General features: G+C 49.1%; 2 pseudogenes; one reads left to right on the top strand and one right to left on the bottom strand.

Annotated features, from left to right (window-relative positions):
• The first annotated feature begins 16,145 nt into the window (after positions 1-16,145).
• Positions 16,146-17,754, top strand: LOC109753595 (exocyst complex component EXO70A3-like; annotated as a pseudogene).
• A 1,058-nt stretch (positions 17,755-18,812) lies between these two features.
• LOC109753571 (G-type lectin S-receptor-like serine/threonine-protein kinase B120) overlaps positions 18,813-27,316 on the bottom strand; it is a 31,583-nt pseudogene continuing 23,079 nt past the window's right edge.

Raw genomic sequence — 27,316 nt, 5'->3', positions numbered from 1 at the left:
CCGAGGGACACGGCTATTCGAATAGATAAACTTCCCTGCAGGGGTGCACCACATAACCCAACACGCTCGATCCCATTTGGCCGGACACACTTTTCTGGGTCATGCCCGGCCTCGTAAGATCAACACGTCGCAGCCCCACCTAGGCTCAACAGAGAGGTCAGCACGCCGGTCTAAACCTATGCGCGCAGGGGTCTGGGCCCATCGCCCTATGCACACCTGCACGTTGCGTACGCGGCCGGAAGCAGACCTAGCCCCCTTAATACAAGCGCGAGCTTACGGTCCAATGCGGCGCGCGCCACTCAGTCGCTGACGTCAAAAGAGCTTCGGCTGATACCACGACGTCGGGATACCCATAACTACTCCCGCGTAGATGGTTAGTGCGTATAGACCAAATGGCCAGACTCAGATCAAATACCCAGATCTCGTTAAGCGTGTTAAGTATCTGCGAACGCCGACCAGGGCCAGGCCCACCTCTCTCCTAGGTGGTCTCAACCTGCCCTGTCGCTCCGCCACAAAGTAACAGTTGGGAGCCGTCAGGAACCCAGGCCCACCTCTACCGGGATGGAGCCACCTGTCCTTTCAGCCCCCTCACCAGAATCACTTCCGGGTACTCCGCGAGCCGACCCGACTTTAGTCACCACATGTGTCATGTATATAATGCATATAGAATATACCCGTGATCACCTCCCGAAGTTATCACGGCCCAGTAGTATAGCATGGCAGACGGACAAGAGTGTAGGGCCACTGATGGAACACTAGCATCCTATACTAAGCATGTAGGATTGCAGGTAAAGGTAACAACTGTAGCATCAATGACAGGCTATGCATCAGGATAGGATTAACGAAAAGCAGTAACATGCTACACTACTCTAATGCAAGCAGTATAGAGAAGAATATGCGATATCTGGTGATCAAGGGGGGGGGGCTTGCCTGGTTGCTCAGACAAGAAGGAGGGGTCATCGGTGACGTAGTCGACCACAGGGGCATCAGCATCGTTACGGGGTCTACCGAAGAGAAGAGGGGGGAGAAACAGTAAATACATAGCAAGCAAGTGCATAACAAGACAACAGGCAGAGGTAGACGTGTTCTAACGCGGTATGAGGTGATACCGGTGAAGGGGGGAAACATCCGGGAAAGTATTCCCGATGTTTCGCGTTTTCGGACAGACGGACCGGAGGGGGAAAGTTGCGAGTTCGATAGGTTAGGGAGGTGTGGTGGACGAACGGACTGCGTATCCGGATTCGTCTCGTCGTTCTGAGCAACTTTCATGTATAAAACTTTTTCATCCGAGTTACAGTTTATTTTCTATGATTTTTCAAAGATTTAAACAAATCCTGGGATTTCTGCATTTAATTTAATTCGAAATAATAAAAAGACAAATTGCTATGGGTACACAGGAGTGTACCCAGCAATGTGTGCATCTGTATGACATGTGGGGCCAGGGGCTGGGTTGACCCAGTCAATATTTTGACTAGTCCAATGTGAACAGCGTATGTGGGTCCCAATTGTCATTGACTCATTTTAATTAACAGGTTTTTGACTAAGTTTACTTAGCTTAATTAGGGGGTTTGGGGCTAAACTAATTAGGGCCTCCCTAATTAACAGGGGGGGTCGGGCCCATGTGCCAGTGGCCCAAATCGGCCTCTGGTGTGGCTGTGCCCGTACGTACGTACTCGTAGAGTACGACGCCGGCGGCCATGGTGTTGGCCGTGGGAAGGCTCGGCACAGGGGGCGCGAGCAGGCCCGGGAGGAGGTGGGCGCCGCCGGCTGAGGCGGGCGACTGGGGGCGCGGCCACATGCGTAGGGGGTGAGCGTGGGCGAGGAGGCGTGCAGGCAAGGGCGATCTCCGGCGGGCGCGGCGAGGCGCGCACGCAGACGTCGTCGGCAGTGGAAGGGGGACTGGGCCTGGCGCGAGGCAGTAGCAGCAGCAGGCACACGGGAGGGAGGCAAGGCGCGGGCGGCGGGTTGGCCGGAGGTGGGTGACGGGCAGGGGAAGAGGTGGTCGGCGGATGGGGCAGCGGGAGCCCGCGCGGGGAGCGCGATGACGGCGGGCGCGCACACGTACAGAGGAGGAGAGGGAGGAGGAGGGAGGTGGCGGCTCACGACGAATGTAGGGTACAGGCAACGTGCGCGGGGAGGAGGACGGGGAGGCGTTCCGGCGAGGTGGAGCCGAGGAAGGAGCGGCGACGATGACGAGGTCCGGCAAGTCGGAGTGACGGTGGTGGTGCTCCGGTGACGGGGTGGTGGTCGGCAACGACGTAGGGCGCTCGGGGCGGCGAGCACGGCGTCCTGCGAGGCGGGCGACAGGGGGGGGGAGCGGCGCCGACGTCGGGGCCTCAGGCGGCGGTGGTCGGAGACGGGGGACAGGGGCGACGGGGCGCCGGCGGTGGGCACAGGGGCAAGGCGCCCCGATCCAGATCGCGTCGGGGGGGGGGGGGGAAGGAGCGAGGGAGTAGGGTTGCGGGGGTGAGGGGATAAGGCGACGGGGTGGGCTGGCCTGGTGGCTGACTGGGCCGGCCTGTTGTGTCGGTTGGCCTGGGGGTCTTTCTTTTTTTTTATTGGTTTGGTTTTTTTTTATCTATTTCCTTTTTACTGTTTTATCTCACTTTCTATTTACTATAGTTTTATAAAATGCTAAATTAGTTCCTAAAATAGTGTTACTACTTATTCTATTGTCACAATAACTTGGGCTCCCAAACAAATTAGTTTAATATTTTATATATTATAAAAAGCATTTAATTATTGGTTTTAGCTGCTGTTTTGCTCATTTTAGAGTATTTACACATTTTATAAAAGTGTGGTTTCTCCTCCATTATTACTTAGGATTTATTTGTTCCAATTTGAACATTTTAGTTTTAATGTTTGAAAACTTTTATCGTTTGCCTTATTTCGAATTGATTTTTGAATCGGTTTTGGACTAACGAAGGATTAGAAACAGTAAGGGAGGTGACGTGGCATCATTAGCAGAGTTTTACTGTAGCTTGATTATCCGGGCGTCACAATTCTCCTCCACTATAAGAAATCTCGTCCCGAGATTTAAGAGGGAAGTAAAGGGGGAAGGTTCGGGTTACGAAATTCTAGGGAGCGTTCTTGGTCTTGGTTGTTCTTCTCGAAGAGGTTGATCCATTACATTGATGTCTTCATTCTGCTGTTTCAGGTCATCATGATAAAGTTGTCGTCCTCTCTTCGGGAACTCCATCGTACTTACGACAGAGTAAGGGGGGTATTCTGGAAGAACGGACTTCTGCAGGGTTTACTATCTGGTCAATATCATCGGGGAAGGTGGCGGAAAGTATCTCTCGAACTAAACCTTAAGAAAAGCCGAGAGCAAGTAAGAAAGTACCGTGAGAAGTTTCAAACGGGTAGGCAATCGTTTGAAGCCTGAAACAAAGTGTGAAAGGGGTTCAAAGCACTCAGAATAAGTACTATGTCTGATGCCAGTATAGATCAGTAGGACGATGGTCCGTGAATTACATACGAGGCCACGCGCGATGAATAAATTTGGGAACAGGGGGTGCACAGGAGAGTCAGGTTTTGATCCTGTGGAACTGTGGGTTATGGGCCCACCATGTGGGTTAAAAGTAGGAAGGGCTGTGACATCTTGCACGATCATGATAGCAAGTCATGGCAGAGGGTAGCCTGTCAGTTATATGTCAGCAACATCGTCGGTACCAAGGGCGAGGGACGAAGAGAACCATTTTCCTGCTCGTTGAAACGAGGCGGACCATAAGGCAAAGTTCTCGTCCATCGGTGGTTACCGAAATGTCACCAACAATAATAACAGGGTCTTACTGACAGAGTTGTACACCGAGGTGTTTACATAAGCAGGAGAATATTACTGCTTAGATCATATAGTTCACCAGAAAGGTTAAACCACACAATGGAAAGGAAAATATGATTATCAGATTAAACAGAAGAATGGAAAGGAAAATGTGTTTAAACACATATTTCAAGGTTATATCCTTCCCAAGGACAAGCTGAGCATGATATTCATGACATGATATAATGTAGAAAACTCTTTAGGTAAGGGAGAGAAATTTCATGACATTACCCATACAATGGTGTTTGGATAATTGAGCAGGAAACATTTAGCATTGGGCTTCAAATGTTCCCGTTGAAAATCGGAGTACCATAGACATGCTTCGAGATAGCATTGACATGGTCAATAGGTGAAGATCAGACTCTGGAAACAAAAAGGATCCATCAGGAACAACTTATAGAACAAGTCTTACGATTTCCTCCTGGAAGAATAGCTAACCTTGCTGAAGAGGAATCTATAACAATAGGGCCTCCGGCCAGGTGTGCTGGGTATCATCACCTTACTGGGTCATAAATAGGCCAATGTTATTACTCTTGGAAATATGTTCCAACCATTATATCTGACCGAGATTCAGATCTGATTGGTGTCAGGATAACTCAGACTCAGGATGCCTGAGAAGAAAGGTGCAACACAAATTGTCGAAACGACATCGAAGATTCTCGGGAGATGAACTATGGAAGCGAGTTCCGAACAAGGGTTCATCATTACATCAAGGAGAGGTGAGGAGGTGACTGATTGACTCAGCGACAATCCATTGAGATTTCCAAAAGATGGATTTCCATCACTATGTGAACAAGGAGATAACATTAGCTAGATCGAATGACTTAATGATGTATGCTCGAGGAAAACATACACAGTTAAACATTGGTTGCAATGTGCACTCGAAATATGGGCTAGGTAGCACAATCAATGTCTGAATGATGATTCATTAAGCCATAGACGTAGAATGAAACTATAGACCAATAACTTCAAAGCAATAGGGTTGCTAGAAGTTTAGAATTTACACATCACAGACCATTGGTCGGTATTCCTTTTAGAAACAACACGGGGACCAAGAAAGAATGGTGATGGGGAGAAGTATCACTGTACCAAGATGTCATACGAGGTGGTGAAATTCTTACGACATACTTGACATAAAAGATGGTAATACTCCAAGGTAGAACATATCATAAGCTAGATAGCAAGGAAATTAAGGTACAACACAAAACACGAACAAGTTTGTGTTGAATGGAAGGCGATAAAATGGTCGATGATAAAACAAATCATCGAGGTCAAGGATGGTATTTCTCATCCAGAATTCGATAGATATCTTGGAAGAGCTCAGAATGTTGATGATGTTCACGACACATTTGTAGCGAGAATTTATGAAGAGGTAATCGATCGGTGATGACATCAAGTCAAAGGAATGATGAAGCGAAAAGTTATTGGAACCAGGGGTACGACACAAACTCGAAATCAAGCTTGTTGTCCAAGGCGAAATGATATGACGAGGAAAATCGACGTAAGCTTAGCTCAGCGTCGAAGGTGGTGCTCCGGGAATAAAGACCAGGTAGCACAGTTAAAATCAGCACGATAATAACATAGCCGAGCAGGCTAGGGATGACGTGATCGAGTACGAACTCGTAAACAAGGGAGATTATTAAGAGTTGTTTAACCATGATGCGGACTCGATTCAGTTATCGATGTCCTTGAGTGTTTAATAACTCGGAGCCCGTGAAAAATTGGAATCCATGAGAATGTAATACTTGATGGAGAACTCATAAGAAGTTATGCAGTTCCGTGATAATCTCGAGATACCAGGGGGTAATACTCGACGACAAACCAAAGTAGAGGTTGGACTGGGGTATTGCTCTTACAGAAGACAAGTGCTTAAACTTGTACGAGAAATGGTATTTAAAGGAGAACATGGTCGGAACGACGTCCACGGATACCAGATGAACTTATTACAAGGGGACAATTATTTTAAGAGAAGCTTCCATGATAAGGTATACATCGTGTCCATGGGCATGAACACAAAGTTCAAGGTCGACTCCCACTTCTTCAATGCATAACCTTTCATTCACTTCTCGCGTTTGATGAAGTTGCAGTGTGGAAAATTTTTATCTGGAAAAATACCAGAAGAGTATGACTCATGAAAACTTTCGAGTTCACACGTATTATGAAAGGCATAGGTTCAACCCATCAAGGCATCTTAGGAACATATACCACAAACTTCGGAGTAATTATTACAAGCTCGAAAGAAGAGCATTGTTCAAAATCAGATGATACAATTTACCAAAGGCATTATATACCCATGGAAAGGCTCACAAGGTTATTCAATAGGAAGGACACTGTCGGATAAAATCCAACAAAGGAACCGATGGTCCACAAGGGATCTGATGTGAGCATCGGTACTCAACCAGAGGAAGAAGAATGCCAGGAGATCTGATTATAGAAACAACTGACTAACTCAAGTTCAAATGCAAAAGAATTATGATTTCCAACTCAGGGGGGTCAGAAGCAACGCTCTGATCAAGGATGGATAAGTTGAGTAGGCTTAGGGGTACAATCGATGGCAATTTGATAGGTCGAGATCCAGCTCACGTTTAAAATGACGTCTGAGCCGGAAGAATGAATTCTAGGATATGATTGAGGATTGCGAGCATTCGCAACAAATTGAATCAACGGACTCAAAATGATAATGACAAGAGATGCCAATAAGATTACGAGACTTATGGGATTAACCATAATGCAAGCAAACAAGAATTTCAAGAGCAATAGGCTCCTGAGGATTTTTGGAAGATCGAATAGTATTTTGAAGACTATTGTGGAATACTTGAATCAACTGGGGATGACCGGATACTCGGTAAGTGCGAGAATTATACGTAGGGGTATTCAGGTGACAAAGAACAGCAAGGTAGTAAGCTCAAAGGATTCTCGGAACAACAGAGAGAATTTCGGGGTATCTTGTAATAACAAGATCAACTGGGAAACATTGTATGAGTGGCGAGTATACGTGGTTATCCATAGGAGTTTATCGATGAAAGGGAATTGCAAAAGCGATGAACACAAGTTCTCGGGTTATCAGCGGAGAGTATCTTCAGGGTCTTCACGTGCAGCAGACGATCATCAGTAAATAAGGGGCTCTCCGGGTGAAAGTGATAACGAGATCCTAATGTTAGATTTAGTAAAATCATTTAACCCGAATAGAAGAGAGATCAGAGTCCCAGAGTATAGGCAAGGAGTAAAAGATCCTAATACCACCCAATGGCGACGTGGGCCCGTAAGCCACACAGTCATGTTAGTAAAACATTTTTCACTGACTAGACTCAACTTCGGCCAAGGAGTTGGAAAGGGGGATTCCTACAGGCAGTCGGCTCTGATACCAACTTGTGACGCCCCCGATTTGACCATACACTAATCATGCACGCAAATGTGTACGATCAAGATCAGGGACTCACGGGAAGATATCACAACACAACTCTAAAACATAAATAAGCCATACAAGCATCATAATACAAGCCAGGGGCCTCGAGGGCTCGAATACAAGTGCTCGATCATAGACGAGTCAGCGGAAGCAACAATATCTGAGTACAGACATAAGTTAAACAAGTTTGCCTTAAGAAGGCTAGCACAAAAGTAGCAACGATCGAAAAGGCAAAGCCTCCTGCCTGGGTCCTCCTAACTACTCCTCGAAGCCGAACTCCATGTAGAATCATCCTCGGGATCTCTAGCTCCTGGACTCCAGCATCTGGTTGCGACAATCAGGTATAGAAAGGGGAAAAGAGGGAGAAAAGCAACCGTGAGTACTCATCCAAAGTACTCGCAAGCAAGGAGCTACACTACATATGCATGTGTATATGTGTAAAGGGGCATATCAGTGGACTGAACTGCAGAATGCCAGAATAAGAGGGGATAGCTAATCCTGTCGAAGACTACGCTTCTGGCCATCTCCATCTTGCAGCATGTAGAAGAGAGTAGATTGAAGTCCTCCAAGTAGCATCGCATAGCATAATCCTACCCGGCGATCCCCTCCTCGTCGCCCTATTAGAGAGCAATCACCGGGTTATATCTGGCACTTGGAAGGGTGTGTTTTATTATGTATCCAGTTCTAGTTGTCATAAGGTCAAGGTACAACTCCGGGTCGTCCTTTTACCGAGGGACACGGCTATTCGAATAGATAAACTTCCCTGCAGGGGTGCACCACATAACCCAACACGCTCGATCCCATTTGCCCGGACACACTTTTCTGGGTCGTGCCCGGCCTCGTAAGATCAACACGTCGCAGCCCCACCTAGGCTCAACAGAGAGGTCAGCACGCCGGTCTAAACCTATGCGCGCAGGGGTCTGGGCCCATCGCCCTATGCACACCTGCACGTTGCGTAAGCGGCCGGAAGCAGACCTAGCCCCCTTAATACAAGCGCGAGCTTACGGTCCAATGCGGCGCGCGCCACTCAGTCGCTGACGTCAAAAGAGCTTCGACTGATACCACGACGTCAGGATACCCATAACTACTCCCGCGTAGATGGTTAGTGCGTATAGACCAAATGGCCAGACTCAGATCAAATACCCAGATCTCGTTAAGCGTGTTAAGTATCTGCGAACGCCGACCAGGGCCAGGCCCACCTCTCTCCTAGGTGGTCTCAACCTGCCCTGTCGCTCCGCCACAAAGTAACAGTTGTGAGCCGTCAGGAACCCGGCCCACCTCTACCGGGATGGAGCCACCTGTCCTTTCAGCCCCCTCACCAGAATCACTTCCGGGTACTCCGCGAGCCGACCCGACTTTAGTCACCACATGTGTCATGTATATAATGCATATAGAATATACCCGTGATCACCTCCCGAAGTTATCACGGCCCAGTAGTATAGCATGGCAGACGGACAAGAGTGTAGGGCCACTGATGGAACACTAGCATCCTATACTAAGCATGTAGGATTGCAGGTAAAGGTAACAACTGTAGCATCAATGACAGGCTATGCATCAGGATAGGATTAACGGAAAGCAGTAACATGCTACACTACTCTAATGCAAGCAGTATAGAGAAGAATAGGCGATATCTGGTGATCAAGGGGGGGGGCTTGCCTGGTTGCTCAGACAAGAAGGAGGGGTCATCGGTGACGTAGTCGACCACAGGGGCATCAGCATCGTTACGTGGTCTACCGAAGAGAAGAGGGGGGAGAAACAGTAAATACATAGCAAGCAAGTGCATAACAAGACAACAGGCAGAGCTAGACGTGTTCTAACGCGGTATGAGGTGATACCGGTGAAGGGGGGAAACATCCGGGAAAGTATTCCCGATGTTTCGCGTTTTCGGACAGACGGACCGGAGGGGGAAAGTTGCGAGTTCGATAGGTTAGGGAGGTGTGGTGGACGAACGGACTGCGTATCCGGATTCGTCTCGTCGTTCTGAGCAACTTTCATGTATAAAACTTTTTCATCCGAGTTACGGTTTATTTTCTATGATTTTTCAAAGATTTAAACAAATCCTGGGATTTCTGCATTTAATTTAATTCGAAATAATAAAAAGACAAATTGCTATGGGTACACAGGAGTGTACCCAGCAATGTGTGCATCTGTATGACATGTGGGGCCAGGGGCTGGGTTGACCCAGTCAATATTTTGACTAGTCCAATGTGAACAGCGTATGTGGGTCCCAATTGTCATTGACTCATTTTAATTAACAGGTTTTTGACTAAGTTTACTTAGCTTAATTAGGGGGTTTGGGGCTAAACTAATTAGGGCCTCCCTAATTAACAGGGGGGGTCGGGCCCATGTGCCAGTGGCCCAAATCGGCCTCTGGTGTGGCTGTGCCCGTACGTACGTACTCGTAGAGTACGACGCCGGCGGCCATGGTGTTGGCCGTGGGAAGGCTCGGCACAGGGGGCGCGAGCAGGCCCGGGAGGAGGTGGGCGCCGCCGGCTGAGGCGGGCGACTGGGGGCGCGGCCACATGCGTAGGGGGTGAGCGTGGGCGAGGAGGCGTGCAGGCAAGGGCGATCTCCGGCGGGCGCGGCGAGGCGCGCACGCAGACGTCGTCTGCAGTGGAAGGGGGACTGGGCCTGGCGCGAGGCAGTAGCAGCAGCAGGCACACGGGAGGGAGGCAAGGCGCGGGCGGCGGGTTGGCCGGAGGTGGGTGACGGGCAGGGGAAGAGGTGGTCGGCGGATGGGGCAGCGGGAGCCCGCGCGGGGAGCGCGATGACGGCGGGCGCGCACACGTACAGAGGAGGAGAGGGAGGAGGAGGGAGGTGGCGGCTCACGACGAATGTAGGGTACAGGCAACGTGCGCGGGGAGGAGGACGGGGAGGCGTTCCGGCGAGGTGGAGCCGAGGAAGGAGCGGCGACGATGACGAGGTCCGGCAAGTCGGAGTGACGGTGGTGGTGCTCCGGTGACGGGGTGGTGGTCGGCAACGACGTAGGGCGCTCGGGGCGGCGAGCACGGCGTCCTGCGAGGCGGGCGACAGGGGGGGGGGGAGCGGCGCCGACGTCGGGGCCTCAGGCGGCGGTGGTCGGAGACGGGGGACAGGGGCGACGGGGCGCCGGCGGTGGGCACAGGGGCAAGGCGCCCCGATCCAGATCGCGTCGGGGGGGGGGGGGGGGGAAGGAGCGAGGGAGTAGGGTTGCGGGGGTGAGGGGATAAGGCGACGGGGTGGGCTGGCCTGGTGGCTGACTGGGCCGGCCTGTTGTGTCGGTTGGCCTGGGGGTCTTTCTTTTTTTTTATTGGTTTGGTTTTTTTTTTATCTATTTCCTTTTTACTGTTTTATCTCACTTTCTATTTACTATAGTTTTATAAAATGCTAAATTAGTTCCTAAAATAGTGTTACTACTTATTCTATTGTCACAATAACTTGGGCTCCCAAACAAATTAGTTTAATATTTTATATATTATAAAAAGCATTTAATTATTGGTTTTAGCTGCTGTTTTGCTCATTTTAGAGTATTTACACATTTTATAAAAGTGTGGTTTCTCCTCCATTATTACTTAGGATTTATTTGTTCCAATTTGAACATTTTAGTTTTAATGTTTGAAAACTTTTATCGTTTGCCTTATTTCGAATTGATTTTTGAATCGGTTTTGGACTAACGAAGGATTAGAAACAGTAAGGGAGGTGACGTGGCATCATTAGCAGAGTTTTACTGTAGCTTGATTATCCGGGCGTCACAATTCTGCACACACCGTTGATAAGTCGCCTGTGCACTCTTGAGCCCAAAGGGCATGGATACATAGCAGAAGGCTCCAAAGGGAGTTATGAAGGTTGTCTTCTCCTGGTCCTTAACTGCCATTTTGATCTGATGATAACCAGAATATGCATCCAAAAAACTTAAACGCTCACAACCTGCCGTAGCATCAATAATTTGATCAATACGGGGGAGGGCAAAAGGATCTGCTGGACAAGCTTTGTTGAGATCTGTGTAGTCCACACACATACGCCAAGTGCCATTCTTCTTGAGGACCACCACCGGATTAGCCAACCACTCAGGATGGAATACTTCAACGATAAATCCAGCCGCCAAGAGCCTGCCTACTTCCTCTCCAATAGCTTTGCGTCTTTCCTCATTGAACCGGCGGAGAAACTGCTTGACCGGTTTATATTTAGGATCAACATTGAGAGTGTGCTCAACGAGTTCTCTCGGTACACCAGGCATATCAGAAGGCTTCCATGCAAAGATGTCCCGATTCTCACGGATGAACTCGATGAGCGCGCTTTCCTATTTCGGATCCAAGTTAGCGCTGATGCTAAACTGCTTGGACGAATCGCCAGGCACGAAGTCAACAAGTTTAGTCTCCTCAGCCGATTTAAACTTCAGGGCCGGATCATGCTCCGTAGTTGGTTTCTTCAACGAAGTCATATCTGCCGGATCAACATTGTCCTTATAAAACTTCAACTCTTCTGTTGCACAAACCGACTCAGCATAAGCCGCATCACCTTCCTCACACTCCAGAGCAATCTTGCGGCTTCCATGCACGGTTATAGTTCCCTTGTGACCCGGCATCTTGAGCTGTAGATAGACATAACAAGGCCGTGCCATAAACTTAGCATAAGCTGGCCGTCCAAATAGGGCATGATACGGGCTTCTGATTTTCACCACTTCAAAGGTCAAGGTTTCTGATCTCGAGTCATGCTCATCTCCAAAAGCCACCTCCAGAGCTATCTTACCAACAGGATATGCCGACTTACCAGGCACCACACCATGGAACACCGTACTAGACGGTTTAAGATTTTTATCTGTTAGCCCCATGCGACGGAAAGTTTCATAATAAAGGATATTGATACTACTCCCTCCGTCCATGAGTACCTTAGTGAATTTATAACCTCCCACCCGAGGTGCCACCACCAGAGCCAGATGACCCGGATTGTCAACCCGGGGTGGATGATTTTCTCTACCCCACATAATGGGTTGCTCGGACCAGCGCAAATAACGGGGCACCGCCGGTTCAACAGCATTCACCACCCTTTTATGAAGCTTCTGATCGCGCTTGTCCAAGCTAGTGGTGAAGACATGATACTGTCCGCTATTCAACTGTTTCGGGTTGCTCTGGTAACCTGACTGCTGCTGCTGCTGATTGCTCTGATGATTATAGCCACCTTGGTTACATTGATTATTTTGATTGTTATGTCCACCCTGATTGCCATGGAATCCTGAACCGGAATTTCCTCCGCCATAACCCGGCCCATGAGAGCCAGAGCCCGAACCGCCTCCTGATCCATGATCATACCGGAAAGAATCAGAATTTTTGAACTCTTGCATGATGTAACAATCTTTCCAGAGGTGTGTGGACGGTTCCTCCTTCGTCCCATGCTTTGGACAGGGCTGGTTCAACAGATACGACAAACGGCCCGGGTTAGGATTTGGCATTCCATTGCGCCGGGGCGGTTTACCCTTACGCCGCTGGCCCTTGTCGTGTGCATCAGTGTTAGCCACAAAGTCTAAACCGTGGTCCGCTTTATGCTTGCCGCCGTTTCCATGACCCGCCGGGTTGTAGTGCTGCCCCTTGGCGTTGCCGCTCTTCTTTCCCTTCCCTGTCTTATCATCGTCAGGCTCGGGATCCTTGGTACTATCAGAGTCGGCATACTTCACCAGTGCAACCATGAGGGTTCCCATGTCATTACAATGATGTTTGAGCCGTCCCAACTTCAACTTCAAGGGTTCAAACTGGCAATTGCCTTCCAATGTTAAAACTGCGGTGTCAGCGTTGATGCGGTCTGATGAATGCAAAATCTCCGAAACCCGGCGCACCCAATGGGTTGTTGACTCTCCTTCCCCCTGGACACAGGCAGCTAAGTCCACAATTGACATGGGTTGCTTGCATGTATCCTTGAAATTCTGAATAAACCGGGCTCTCAACTCGGCCCATGACCTGATAGAATTAGCCGGTAAGCTCTTTAGCCAAGTGCGGGCCGTTCCTTCTAGCATCATGGTGAAGTACTTCACACATGCCGCATCATCCACGTCCAGCATCTCCATGGCCATCTCATAGCTTTCAACCCATGTTTCAGGGGATAAATCGGCGGTGTAATTCGGCACCTTGCGCGGGCCCTTGAAATCCTTGGGCAGGCGCACATTGCGCAACGCTGGGACAAGACATGGCACTCCCAAGGAACTAGAGGTAACTCCTGGTTCCACCGATGTGGTTGGACGAACCGGAGTAAGCTGACGGGCCTCGTGCTGCGCCGCTAACTCGGCCTCTCTGCGTGCCCGAGCCCGGTCCACCACCTCCTGAGCATCACCAGCACCACCCGCCGGGTTATGGCCACGGGGCGGATCACGGTTCCGCGCATTGCTTGATACTGCCGGTTCATCCATACGCCTGCTGTAACTCCGGCTTGGACGGGGAGTGGAACGAATCCGATCGCGACTATATGAATAAGCCTCCTGTTGAACCAAGGCTGTCTGAAGAAGCTCCTTAACCCGACGCTTCTCGACCGCTGCTGGAGAATCGCCTTCGATCGGGATGGCCACCAGCCGTGAAGCGGCAACGACAATGTTGTCCATTGGGTTAGAATAATGACCCGGTGGCGTGGGGACATGAGGTACCACAACGTTGTTCTGACGAGGCGGATCCACCAAACGTGGCTGAACCGGCGCCCTTGCTCCGGGTGCCTCTGCCCGGTTTACCACCGGCGGATTACTGGTCCCTGCTCCTGGGGTGTTAAAGAGATTTCTAGCGTCATAAACCGGCGGCAGGCGAGATCGGTGCCTCCTCTTCAGGACTTCGTTCGACACACTCTGATCCAGCATAATCCGGTAAGCTTGTGCATCCAAAGCGGCCCTCTCCGCGGCTATCCTGGCATCCTCAGCTGCTAAGTCGGCTTTTGCCTGGGTGATCTGATCTTTCACTTTCGCGATTTCCGCATTGTGTGCATCCTGATCCGCCGGGTTAACCTCCGCCATCAGTGTTGCCAACACATCAAACAAATCAGATAGAACCTGAGCCGGCGGTCGCACAGGGCCTCCTGCCCCAGCCGCCGCCGCTGATCCGGAAATCATCGCCGCTGCGGTCGAAGAGTGGAGCGCTGGTTGCGTGCCGGCCATGAAGATCGCCACCCGGTTTGGCAGATCAGAGGGGTCCGGAATACTGTCGCCATCAGAACATCCCCCAATCCGGCCATCTTGTAACTGATATAACGACTCGGTCTCTCCAGTCGATGACTCGTTGCCGGAATAAACGACGGTCTCACCACCAGATTCCGATCTATCCTCAGATTCCCCTCCATGGATAACTCCCACGAAGGCACGCTTCATGACAGGCTTGACCCGGGCAGATCTCGCACGCTGAGTCGTTTCGACGAGGTCGGTGCAGATGTGCGGCTCAGGGCCCGGTTCGCCGATCTTGCCAATGAAAACGTGTATGCCACCAAAGGGGACCCGGTACCCGTACTCGATTGAGCCGGCCTCGGGGCCCCAGCCTGCATCGTCGATGTAGAGCTTGCTGCGATGACTCTTGGTCATCCGGCTCACAGCGTAACCCTTGAGTCCTTCGAAGTTGCCCTCCAAGAACTTGAAACCATCGTGCGATAGCCCCACGGTGGGCGCCAACTGTCGTGGTTTTGTCACGGCAGATGTTCTAGAGAAATGACTTAGTCGTGGAGCCATCGCTACGGGTTAGCTTAAAGGGGTTAAAGCGGACATGGGACACAAGAGAGTTTATACTAGTTCGGCCCCTTACGATGAAGGTAAAAGCCTACGTCTAGTTGTGATGGAATTGATGGGGTTTCGATGACCAGGGAGCGAATACGCTTTGCCTGGGTCTCAAGTTGTTGTCTGTTGTCCCTGAACCGCCGCCGGGTCGTCCCCTTATACACATGGGTTGACGCCCGCCGGTTTACAGAATCCCGAGGCCGGCTCATAATCGTGTCCGGCTCGGTCTCTGCTACTTCTATCTTACAACACAAATTTACATATCAATGCCGGTTTACGTCTACAGGCCTTAAACCGGCTTTGGGCCTTGGGCCTTCATGAAGCGTCACCGTCTGTCTTCATAGACTTCAGATACAGATGAACTACTTACGGGGTTAACCCGGCCTCTCCTGGCCGGTTTACGCCCAGTGGTAATATCCCCAACAGTTTTCGAGTGCATGCACTCTGCAAACAAGTTGTCACTGGCAAAATCTGATATTCCGGTAGTAAAATATATGTTTTTGTCAAACAAGTCAAGATTTATTGGGATAATCACAATTGAACATGTTATTTAAGGTACGAAAAGAAGACAAACATACAATACCATACTTGATTTAGGTAATTTATAACCTAATATAGTAACGCTCATTTTGTTTACGGAGGGAGTAGTATTTTTTGAGTAAAAAATAGTTCATCAAATGCTTGAGCCCACAAAGCAGCGAGCCCAGAACCCAGAACAGAGGATGTCAAGAACTCCCGCGATTCACCTCACCCCAAATCCGGCGTGGAGCTGTCTTCTCCGTCAACTCCGGCCAAAGGGGGAGCTCGCCCGCTTCGCCCTGGAAGCGATGCCCTCGAAGGAGGTGGCCGGTCGTCGTCCTGCCTGATGGAAGCGACTGCCGCCGTGGAGGTGGATCTGGCCGCCGCGGCGCCCGATTTGGCTGCGCAGGAGCTTGAAACGGCTGCCAAGGATCTCGCCCCTCCATGGCCTTTGACCACCCCTTGAGCCATTCGCATCCGGCGCCATCGGCGAAGAGGTCGAGGTAAGAAGGAGCTGGTGGGGCGGAAGGAGACAGAGGAGGCGGGTTTCACTATGCAGGCTACTCCTTGTGGAACGCTGCACTTCTGGTGGTTCACTCCGCCACCAATATCATCGACCGAGCTCGACCAAGGTCCGGGCGTCCTCCATCCTTCCACAGAGCAGCGGCCAGCATGGCAGGGCGGCTTGATGCCGCGCCGGACGGGAGCACCAACAGCAACGTCTCGGCGGCTCCCGGATCCGGCGGGTCGCCGTGTCCGGAGGGCTGAAAAGATCGGCTCTCTTCCAGCACTCCCGGTCCAGTCAAAGCCTATCCAGCTACTCCAACCACTCCGGCGCGTCGAATTCTTATCCGTCCAACAACTCCGGCATCTCTGCTGCTGAACCGGACTTCGGCGCCCATGAGCTCACGGTGATCGCCATCCAAATGGTCAGTGAGGGTTACGCCCAGCCCAGCGCATGGTCCGAGAATTCTGCGGCGGCGGCAGCCTGGAGAATTGGTTCTTGGAGCTTGACGTGGGCTGGGTTCTCCAAATCCACAACAAGACCGGCTTATGTCAGCAGCTCCAGCTTCAAGCCGAATCGCCGTCATGGCTCCTCCAAGACTTGGTCGAGAGGTGGATTCGAGCTCTCATGGTAACAATCTCCAGTATCGTCGAGGTGCTCTGCAATGTTGAGACGTTGTTGCTCGCAAGGTTTGGCAAACCAAGCATCTTGGAGATGCTCGTCTTTGTCGACGCCGTCATCCCAGTGCTCAAGGCGGGGAAGCTACGGGCCGTGCTAGACATGTACACATTTGTGTCTGCACTGCGTCATACATGTTCACTCTGGATGTGTTCTCTCCAGAAGCCCAGACCCAGAGCATACTCGACGAGATACGCCGCTCGTTGGGGACAGAAAGAAACAAGCTATGCCAGGCTATATCCACGTCAATGGAGGAAGCGAGGGCACTCATGGAGGACGATGACTCGTGGGCTATCGAGTTTCCGCAAGGAGGAGGCGGGGTTCACAGGAACACCCGGTTGATGGTGGGTTACATCGTGTCTATGACGGATGCATTGGTGTCGACGCGGAAGTCTGCACCAAGCCACAACACTGGAAATCTTCATGGCCTAATAGATGACACCATCAAACATTTGAAGGATCTGCTTCTGAGAAAATCGGAGCCGTGCTTGGATGCAAGCATGAGGTACCTATTCCTGCTCAACAATTCCTATTTCATAGCCACCAGGGACATTGTTCGTGGGCCATACTATGGAGACTCTCAACACCACCAGGGACTTGAACTCACACCTGAATGCAAAAACCACATGGATAGTTATCTCGATGTTTCGTGGGCTCATGTGATCTCCTCCGTATCGAAATCGAATCCTCCTGGACCGCTGCGTCGCTGGTTGACCAACACCTCTTCGCTGGCTAAATTCGAGTCAGCGTTTCATCAAACCTACCAAGCTCAGAAGCTCTGGAAGGTTCCGGACCCTCGGCTCAGGGATGCGCTACGAAGGGCTATCATCGAGAGAGTCATCTCAAGTTACAACGACCATCTGAAGAAGCATCCTGAGCTAGCGGAGCACGCTAGCCGCGGAAACAGCACTCCCACCGTCTTGGAAGAGATGTTGGGACAGCTATTTGAAGGCTGAAAACTTCTTTCAGGCATCGAACAGAGTCACCAACTATTAAGAGTCCAGAGTAATGTTTCATCTAGTATTTGAAGTGAGGTTGTATGGGGTGTCTTATTTGACTTGTGATTCCATATTAAACACTCTCACATAGCTAATTGTCATGTTTACTTTTCATTATTCAGTATTTTATACACGCATATTTTCATCCACTTCAATGAAACTTTGTTTGGAAAATCATTTGCATTTCATATAAAATAAATTTTTCTGATGTCTTTTAGGAAAAACTGTTTTGCCAAAAAATTCATCAGACTCTGAAAGATGAGGTATACAAAATTGAGACCAAACTCAGCAATGTATTTGCACATCAGGAGCCTGTTTCAAGAATGAACTGAAGAGTTTAGGGATCTCTCATAAGCATGGACATGGCCTGCAAATACCAAGCCCGACATGTACTTGACAAACCATTTCTCGAAAGCAGCTCTCCATATATATTATGTTGTACATTTGGAGAATGGATGAGAACCAATTGGGGAGTGTATTTTGCTAATCATAACAAAAATACTTGTATCAGAATAGTCATAATAATCAGCAAAAAGTGTTTACACTAAAAATAGAACATCCAGCTGTTCAACCATATACATACTGCTAAAACATACTGTAATATAATGGTCAGAACATGCTGCCAGTGTATAAAGAATAACTGGGTTTGCTAATCATTGAGCATAGCATCTCATAATGGTCAGGGTACAGGGTTCAGGATGAGAGCAGAATTTCAAAGAAGCGACGTACCATGAAGGCATGAAGGCATGAACCAACACGCTGTACTACGACCCATACGGCCCACATTTCCCGTTTCAAACAATGTCTTATACCCTAAAAGAAGGCGCCTTTTGAAGAGGAAAATGGTTAATTATAATTCAGGGGGCACATTTCAGCCACTGAATTAATACTCCCTCTGTAAACTAATATAAGAGCGTTTTTAGTATTCTAAACGCTCTTATATTAGTTTACGGAGGGAGTACATGTGTACCATCTCAGTTCTTCGTGCTGCATTATGATGCAGTTGCACAGCCCAGAGAAAACATTGAGTTTTTATCAGCCTTGTTACCAGGACAGCAATTCAGAGTTCCAGACCAATTGACTAACCGAGGAAGCTGGGATGCAGAAAATTCATCAAGACAGAACAACTGCATAAGAGAGAATTTTACAAAAAGGAAAACAATGGAACTAAAAATTTAACGCCCCTCTTCCATTGTCATAGTCATGCCATTAAGAGACATTTCCAGGTCATAGTCTTGCCTTTGGTCTTCAACTTCATACTTCCGTTGCCTAAAATATACAGGCTCCTTCGGAGTAGGAAGCGGGGCTGTTTCATTTTCTAACATGAACACGGTGGATGACATGAGTGGACGAGCACTTGGATCGTCTTGAACACACAAGAGACCTAACTGAATACACCGCAGAACTTCATGAAGTGGACAGATCTCCGTAATGGACGAGTCCACCAATTCTCCTGCATTTCCATCTTTCCATAAGCTCCATGCCTACACCAATGAAATCCTCAATTTATTGAAGTGTTTCAGTTGCAAAGAAATTAGAGCATATTAGTTAACTTACATAAGCTATAAGGCTTGGAAAATCCATTGTGAGATGGGATGAGCTAATCTTTAACCCGCTTACAATCTCCAACAGAGGAATGCCAAAGCTATACATGTCAGACTTGACAGAAAAGGAACCTTCCATTGCATATTCAGGAGACATGTAACCGCTGTTCGAATCATTCCAAAAAAATTGAATTAATTAAGTTGAAGAAAATTACAATGTTAAGCCTTACCTAGTGCACATATTACTTACTATGTCCCAACAACACGGATAGTGTTCACTTGCTGCTCATTTCCTCCAAAGATCCTTGCCATACCAAAATCTGATATTTTAGGGTTCATTTCCGCATCTAACAAGACATTGCTTGCTTTGAGATCACGATGGATTATTGTTAGCCTTGAATCTTGATGGAGATAAAGAAGCCCTCTCGCTATCCCTTTAATTACCTTAAACCTGGTCGGCCAATCAAGCACAAAATTTCTTGTGGCATCTGGCAAGAAAAGTGCAAAATTCAAGCATTAACAACCATCACAAATTCAGTGTTTCTAAGAATGTTTTGGGAGACTTCAGCATAAGAGCAGAACATACCAAAAAGGAAGGCATCTAAACTTTTGTGAGGTAAGTATTCATATATCAATAACTTCTCATCTTCGTGAGTGCAGTAAGCAAGAAGCCTAACTAAGTTTCTATGCTGCAATTTGGCAATCAGAACCACTTCATTTCTGAACTCGTCAGCCCCTTGACCAGAACTCTTGCTTAGCCTTTTGACAGCAACTTCATAGCCACCTTGTAACCGTCCCTAAACAACACATCATTCTTCAATTGAACAAAAGATGGGAACTTTTCTGTATCGATGATGATCAGGTTAAAACCTTTTACCTTGTAAACTTTTCTGAAGCCACCTTTCCCAAGCATGTTGTAATCTGAGAAATTGTCCGTTGCAGTAACAACATCTTCAAAGCAAATATATGGAAGTTCTATGGTTTCGTTCTCAAGTTCGATAGATTTGGAATTTTTCGAGTGTTGTCGTGCATATTTATTCTTAACTTTCTTGATTCGTCGTTTGCCTGACAGAAATAGCTTTTTATCAATATTGTTTCTTACGAATAACTCATGAACTGCATCCTGAAAAAGGGAAGCAAATATTGTTTTTACCTCTTGACTTCATATCCACACAAGGCTGATGCATGTGAGTATCAGAATACTAGTAGCAATTACTGGGAGTGCAATCTTCAATACATTGCTCTCTTTGGCAACTGCAGAAAGCCAGAAATTTAGAAAGACAATGATGCTTCCAAAATCTAACATGCATTTTTTCCAAGTGTTGTGTTTGTCGTGATTAGACTCTGTTTCTCAACTGCAGAAAGACAGAAATATAGCCCAGCAAGAGAATGATGCTTTCAAAATTCTACGCGCATTTCTTGTGATGTTGTGTTTGACGTGATTAATGTGTCATCCTAAACCACATCTAGCATTCAACATAAAAGGGACAAGTCATGCCGTACAATCAATAAGCGTACAAGGAAAGATGTATACCTGTTGAACTGGCTAGACGGAGGTACAGGTTCTCGCCATCACGAAACTTTCCTGTGTCGACAAGCTCCCCCAACCAAATCAAGCACCTTGGCACGTCATCAGACGTGCTGCCATTTTGCAGGTTAGCATAAGCATACGCAGTGCAATTGCAATTACGGCTGCACTCTGCTCTGCATTGGTCGATGCCTCTGTTCCTGACATATACGAACTTATCGGGTATCTTCATACCTCTCAAGGTCAAGAAATTATCGCCACCGCCACATTTCAGATCCTCCTTTCTCCGGCACCCTCTGGAGAAGTTAACACCGTCAGGCTCAAACCCACTGAGGCAGTTGCATTTCGGAACTGTTTCAGTGGCATCACAGTAGCCAAATGGTCCGCAGTAGGCGTATTGGTCACAGCTAGGACTTGGCTGCTCTGTGAAAACCTCCCATGATGACGAGTTGCTGTTCCACACCAGAAACCTAAACATGCCCGTGTAGTGCAGCACCATTCGCATGCTTGGCGAGTCGTCGGAGACGGTGAATGTCATGTATAACTCACGCCCTTGGTAGACAATTGTCAGGGTCATGATGAAGCCAGTGCTACCTTGATACCAGCCATCGACCAATTCACCATCCCACACAGATCTGCGCCAATATGGTGTAGTCCCATTCCAGATTACAACCTGGAGGTCCGAACTAGGGTCACCGCCCATGGAGTAGTTAGTTGCTGGTGGCTGGGTCATCAGGCCCCCTCCAAGCAATGAGGCGAGTGTAGAGAACATCATCTGTGCTCAGTGGTAAGAGCATGCTGGGGAGGGCCGTGTCAGTTGGATGATGGAAGCTCTGCCATATGTCCGTGCCGTTGGGCAACTGGATGACAAAGTTTCCAGAGTTGAGTAGGATAGCCGAAGTTCCGGTGGTTCCGGATGTGAAGTTGTTCATGGTTGTCCAAAGAGCGCGGCCTTGGGAGTCAGACAAGACGATGTCGGAGTTGTTGGTCAGAACCAGCTTCCCAGGAGAAGCGTTGGTGATCGGGTTGTCGTGGTTAGCAACCCACACATGTGTGCGCTCAGGGATGTTGTTGTACCATATGCCGACATATGAGTCTGCAGTTTGTTCTTTGGGGAGAAGAAGCCGAGAGCAAAGGGGCCAATAGCTCCCGTGCGATGTTTTTCATGCGAATTGGAAGGAGTGCGATGTAGTTCGAATGAATGGCTTTGATGTGACGTTTTCGAAGCCAATAATAGCTCCAATGCGACATGGCTCTGTTTAACCGTGAAATGAAAAACACGAGGGGTTAGCGATTTGAGTTATGACACACGGGACCCACCAGCTACTCGCATGCGGGTGGGACCCACAACTTATCCACACAAGCATGCCCGTGCTCATCAGCGTGCCTCGACCCGAGCCAGCCACGAGCCCGAGCCAGCCCGCTGTGACGCCCGGATAATTAAGCTACAGTAATCCCACGTTAACGATGCCATGTCACCCCGTTTACTGTTGCTAATCTCGCGTTAGTTCATAACCGATCCAAATTCATATTTGAATTAAAGTCGAAACAATTAAAGTTTTCAAAAGTCAAAACTAAATTGTTCCTAATGTGTCAAATAATCCATAATAAATGTAGGTGAAGAAATCGACTTTTAATAAAATACTTAAATGCACTAAATAAACTAAAACAGCGATAAAACAATTATCTAAAATGCTTTTTAAAATAATAAGCAAATGCAAAATACTTTATTTAAAGTGCCGAAATATTTGGGGCTGTGACCTATTTAATAACACCAAATCAGTTGTCGCTTTTAAATTTTATAAAACTAAAATAAAAGGAAACAGAAAAGTAATAGAATAAAAAACAGAACATAAAAAAAGGAAAAGAACCCCCCCCCCCCCCCGCTGGGCCTCGGCCCAGCTGGCCACTGGGTAAGCCAGGCCGGCCCAGCCGGCGCCCCCTTAACCTCCCAAACCCTAACCCACGCACCCCTGATCCCCACTCCCCTCGCTCCTCCTCCCCCCACGTTCTGGATCGGGGGTGGCGCCCCTGCGCTCGCTGTGCCCCGACCCTGTCGCGCCCGTCGCCCCGCTCCCCGCCGTCGTTCGACGCCACCACGCCGGCGCCGCCTCCCCGCCGGACTGCCTCGTCTCCTCCTCGCCCCCTCCTGATCTGGGCGCCTTGCCGCGGCCCCCCGGTGACGCCACCGCCCAAGGACGACGTCGCCCGCCTCCCCGACTGCCACCTCGTCGTTCCGTTTCTCCACCGACCACCTCGAGCCGCTGCCTTCCCTTCCGGCTCACTGTGAGCCCCGCGCCCCGCTTTTTCCTCTGCGCTCCGGCCTCCCCTCCCCTAGCTCGTTCGCCACTGTCACCGACGCTCGTCGTCACGCTTGACCATAGTCGTCGCGCTTGACCATAGTCGTCGCGCTCCCGCCCTTGGCCGCGTCCCTTGCCGCGCCGAGACATGCAGGCCCGCATCCCGGGCGCCTTCCCTGGCCTGCTGGCTCTAGCCGTCGCCCCCCCTTTGCTGCTGCCGCCGTTCGTGCCCACACGGGCCGCGTCGCAGTCCCGTCGCGCCAAACCTGCGCCTGCACCCCGTGCGCGCCTCGCGAGCCCTCGTCGGCCACGAGCCCGCTCACCTCACCCGCCTCCCTTCGTCGGCTGCATCTGCGGCCAGGCTCGCCTCGCCTGCTCGCCGTGGCTGCGCTCCGGCGAGCCGCCCACGCTGCCCCAATGGCCTCCGCTCAGGTCTATCCCGTCGGACACCCACGCTCGCCCACACCCGCCAACGCTGGCACCCACTATGGCCCCTGGGGCCTATGACACATGGGCCCCGCCCGAAGAACGTTTTAATAAAAAAATGATTTAAAAAAATTAATTAATAAAAATAAATAAATAATAAAGATAATTAATTAACTTAATTAATCCTATTAATATCAACTAATTAACATTAATTAACCTAATAACTAATTAACCTAATTAACTACTGTTAATTAGCTAACAGCCCCTGACAGGTGTCAGGTTGACCAGGTCAATGGTCAACGTTGACTGCTGACGTCATGCTGATGCATTAGTTAAATTTCTAATTAAATTAATTTATTAAATTCTAAAAATGATTTAAATCTTTAAAAATTAATATAAAATAAACCGTAGCTCGGATGGAAAAACTTTGTACATGAAAGTTGCTCAGAACGACGAGACGAATCTGAATACGCAGACCGTTCGTCCGCCACGCGTCCCTAGCATAGCGAACCTGCAACTTTCCCCTCCGGACCGTCTGTCTGAAAACGCGAAACACCGGGGATACTTTCCCGGATGTTTCCCCTCTTCGCCAGTATCGCCTAGTACTACGTTAGGTCACCCCTAGCACTGCGTATTGCCATGTTATGCTTTGTGATGCTTTGATTGCTCTGTTATTTATTGTGTTCCCCCTCCGTTACTCTTTTCGGTAGACTCCGAGACCGCTGCTGGTACCCTTGTGATCGACTACATCGACGATGAACCCTTCTTGCCAGAGCAACCAGGCAAGCCCCCCCCCCTTGATCACCAGATATCGCCTATTCTTCTCTATACTGCTTGCATTAGAGTAGTGTAGCATGTTACTGTTTTCGGTTAATCCTATTCTGTTGCATAGCCTCTCATTGCTGCTACAGTTGTTACCCTTACTTGCTATCCTACTGCTTAGTATAGGATGCTAGTGTTCCATCAGTGGCCCTACACTCTTGTCCGTCTGCCAGGCTATACCACTGGGCTGTGATCACTTCGGGAGGTGATCACGGGTATATACTATATACTTTATATACATGACACATGTGGTGACTAAAGTTGGGTCGGCTCGTTGAGTACCCGCAAGTGATTCTGGTGAGGGGGCTGAAAGGACAGGTGGCTCCATCCCGGTAGAGGTGGCCCTGGGTTCCTGACGGCCCCCGACTGTTACTTTATGGCGGAGCGACAGGGCAGGTTGAGACCACCTAGGAGAGAGGTGGGCCTAGCCCTGGTCGGCGTTCGCGGATACTTAACACGCTTAACGAGATCTTGGTATTTGATCTGAGTCTGGCCATTTGGTCTATACGCACTAACCAACTACGCGGGAACAGTTATGGGCACTCGACATCGTGGTATCAGCCGAAGCTCTTCTTGACGTTAGCGACGGAGCGGCGCGCGCCGGATTGGACTGGAACGCCTGCTAGGCTAGGTCTGCTTCCGGCCGCGTACGCAACATGCAGGTGTGCAATGGGCGATGGGCCCAGACCCCTGCGCGCATAGGGTTTAGACCGGCGTGCTGACCTCTCGGTTGAGCCTAGGTGGGGCTGCGACGTGTTGATCTTCCGAGGCCGGGCATGACCCAGAAAAGTGTGTCCGGCCAAATGGGATCGAGCGTGTTGGGTTATGTGGTGCACCCCAGCAGGAAAGTTTATCTATTCGAATAGCCGTGTCCCTCGGTAAAAGGATGACCCGGAGTTGTACCTTGACCTTATGACAACTAGAACTGGATACTTAATAAAACACACCCTTCCAAGTGCCAGATATAACCCGGTGATCGCTCTCTAACAGGGCGACGAGGAGGGGATCGCCGGGTAGGATTATGCTATGCGATGCTACTTGGAGGACTCCAATCTACTCTCTTCTACATGCTGCAAGATGGAGGCTGCCAGAAGCGTAGTCTTCGACAGGACTAGCTATCCCCCTCTTATTCTGGCATTCTGCAGTTCAGTCCACCGATATGGCCCTTTACACATATACCCATGCATATGTAGTGTAGCTCCTTACTTGCGAGTACTTTGGATGAGTACTCACGGTTGCTTTCCTCCCTCTTTTCCCCTTTCTATACCTAGTTGTCGCAACCAGATGCTGGAGCCCAGGAGCCAGACGCCACCGTCGACGACGACTCCTACTACACTGGAGGTGCCTGCTACTACGTGCAGCCTGCTGACGACGATCAGGAGTTAGTTAGGAGGATCCCAGGCAGGAGGCCTGCGCCTCGTTCGATCTGTATCCCAGTTTGTGCTAGCCTTCTTAAGGCAATCTTGTTTAACTTATGTCTGTACTCAGATATTGTTGCTTCCGCTGACTCGTCTATGATCGAGCACTTGTATTCGAGCCCTCGAGGCCCCCTGGCTTGTATTATGATGCTTGTATGACTTATTTTATTTTTAGAGTTGTGTTGTGATATCTTCCCGTGAGTCCCTGATCTTGATCGTACACGTTTGCGTGTATGATTAATGTACGGTCAAATCGGGGGCGTCACAAGTTGGTATCAGAGCCAACTGCCTGTAGGAATCCCCCTTTCCAACTCCTTGGCCGAAGTTGAGTCTAGTCAGTGAAAACTGTTTTACTAACATGGCTGTGTGGCTTACGGGCCCACGTCGCCATTGGGTGGTATTAGGATCTTTTACTCCTTGTCTATACTCTGGGACTCTGAACTCTCTCCTATTCGGGTTAAATGATTTTTCTAAAAAGACTAACTATAGGGTCTCGTAAATACTTTCTCCCGGAGAGCCCCTTATCACAGATGGTCGCCGACTGCACCAAAAGATGTTGAAGATACTCTTCGATCATTCCCGAGACCCTTGTGCCCTCTGCCTTTTCAATTCCCTACTACCGATATATCCATATGGATAACGACATACACTTGTTGTTCATACAATTACTCTGGGTTTCTCTTGTTATTACCAGATACATCGAATTGCTCTCCGGCTTTTAAGAATCCCTTATACCACTGCCTTGCAGTTCCTTGCCACATAAATACCCCTATGGATAATTCCTCGCACTTGCCGAGTATCCGCTCATCCCTAGCTGTTCAGGTGTTTCACAAAAGTACTCGGAATACCATTCAATTTTCTAAGGATCCTCATCAGCCCATTGCTTTTGATTTCCTTGCCTTCCTGCATTATGGTTAATTTCATACTTCTAGTAATCTCCGTTGACATCCTCTATCACTATCATTTCGAGTCACTTGATTCGATATGTTGCGAATGCTCGCAATCCTCAATCAGATCCTAGAATTCATCCTCCCGGCTCAGACGTCATTTTAAACGTGAGCTAGTTCTCGCCAATCAAATTGTCGTTGATTGTGCCCCTAAGTGTTTTCAACTTATCCATCCTTGATCAGAGCGTCTGCTTCTGATCCTTCGTTTTGGAAACCATAATTTCTTTCTATTTAAGCATCAGACTAATCAGGTGATTCTTGAATCTGATGCCTCTGCATTCTTTCTTCCTCTGAGTGAGTACCGATACTCACATCAGCTCCGTTGTGGATCGCCCGATCCATTGTTGGATTGTTATCCGACAGTGTCCTTCATATTCAATCACCTTGTGAGTCCTCCCCTGATACATAATGCCTTTGGTAAATTGTATCCTCTGCTTGGCCAACCATGCTCTACTTTCGAGCTTGCGTATTTACATTTGAAACTTGTGGTATATGTTACTAAGATGCCCGATGGGTTGAACCTATGCCTTCCCCTAATCCGTATGAACCCGAAGGTTTTCACAAGCCATACCCTTCTGGTATTTTACCAGATAATTTTCTACCATACAACTTCATCGAATGCGAGAAGTGAATGAAAGGTTATGCATTGGAGAAGTGGGAGTCGACCTTGAACTTTGTGTTCATGCCCATGGAC

Source organism: Aegilops tauschii, chromosome 2, assembly GCF_002575655.3.
Source record: "Aegilops tauschii subsp. strangulata cultivar AL8/78 chromosome 2, Aet v6.0, whole genome shotgun sequence".
Lineage (NCBI taxonomy): Eukaryota > Viridiplantae > Streptophyta > Magnoliopsida > Poales > Poaceae > Aegilops > Aegilops tauschii.
The sequence above is the reverse complement of the archived record's forward strand: the minus strand, read 5'-3'. Positions and strand labels throughout refer to the sequence as shown.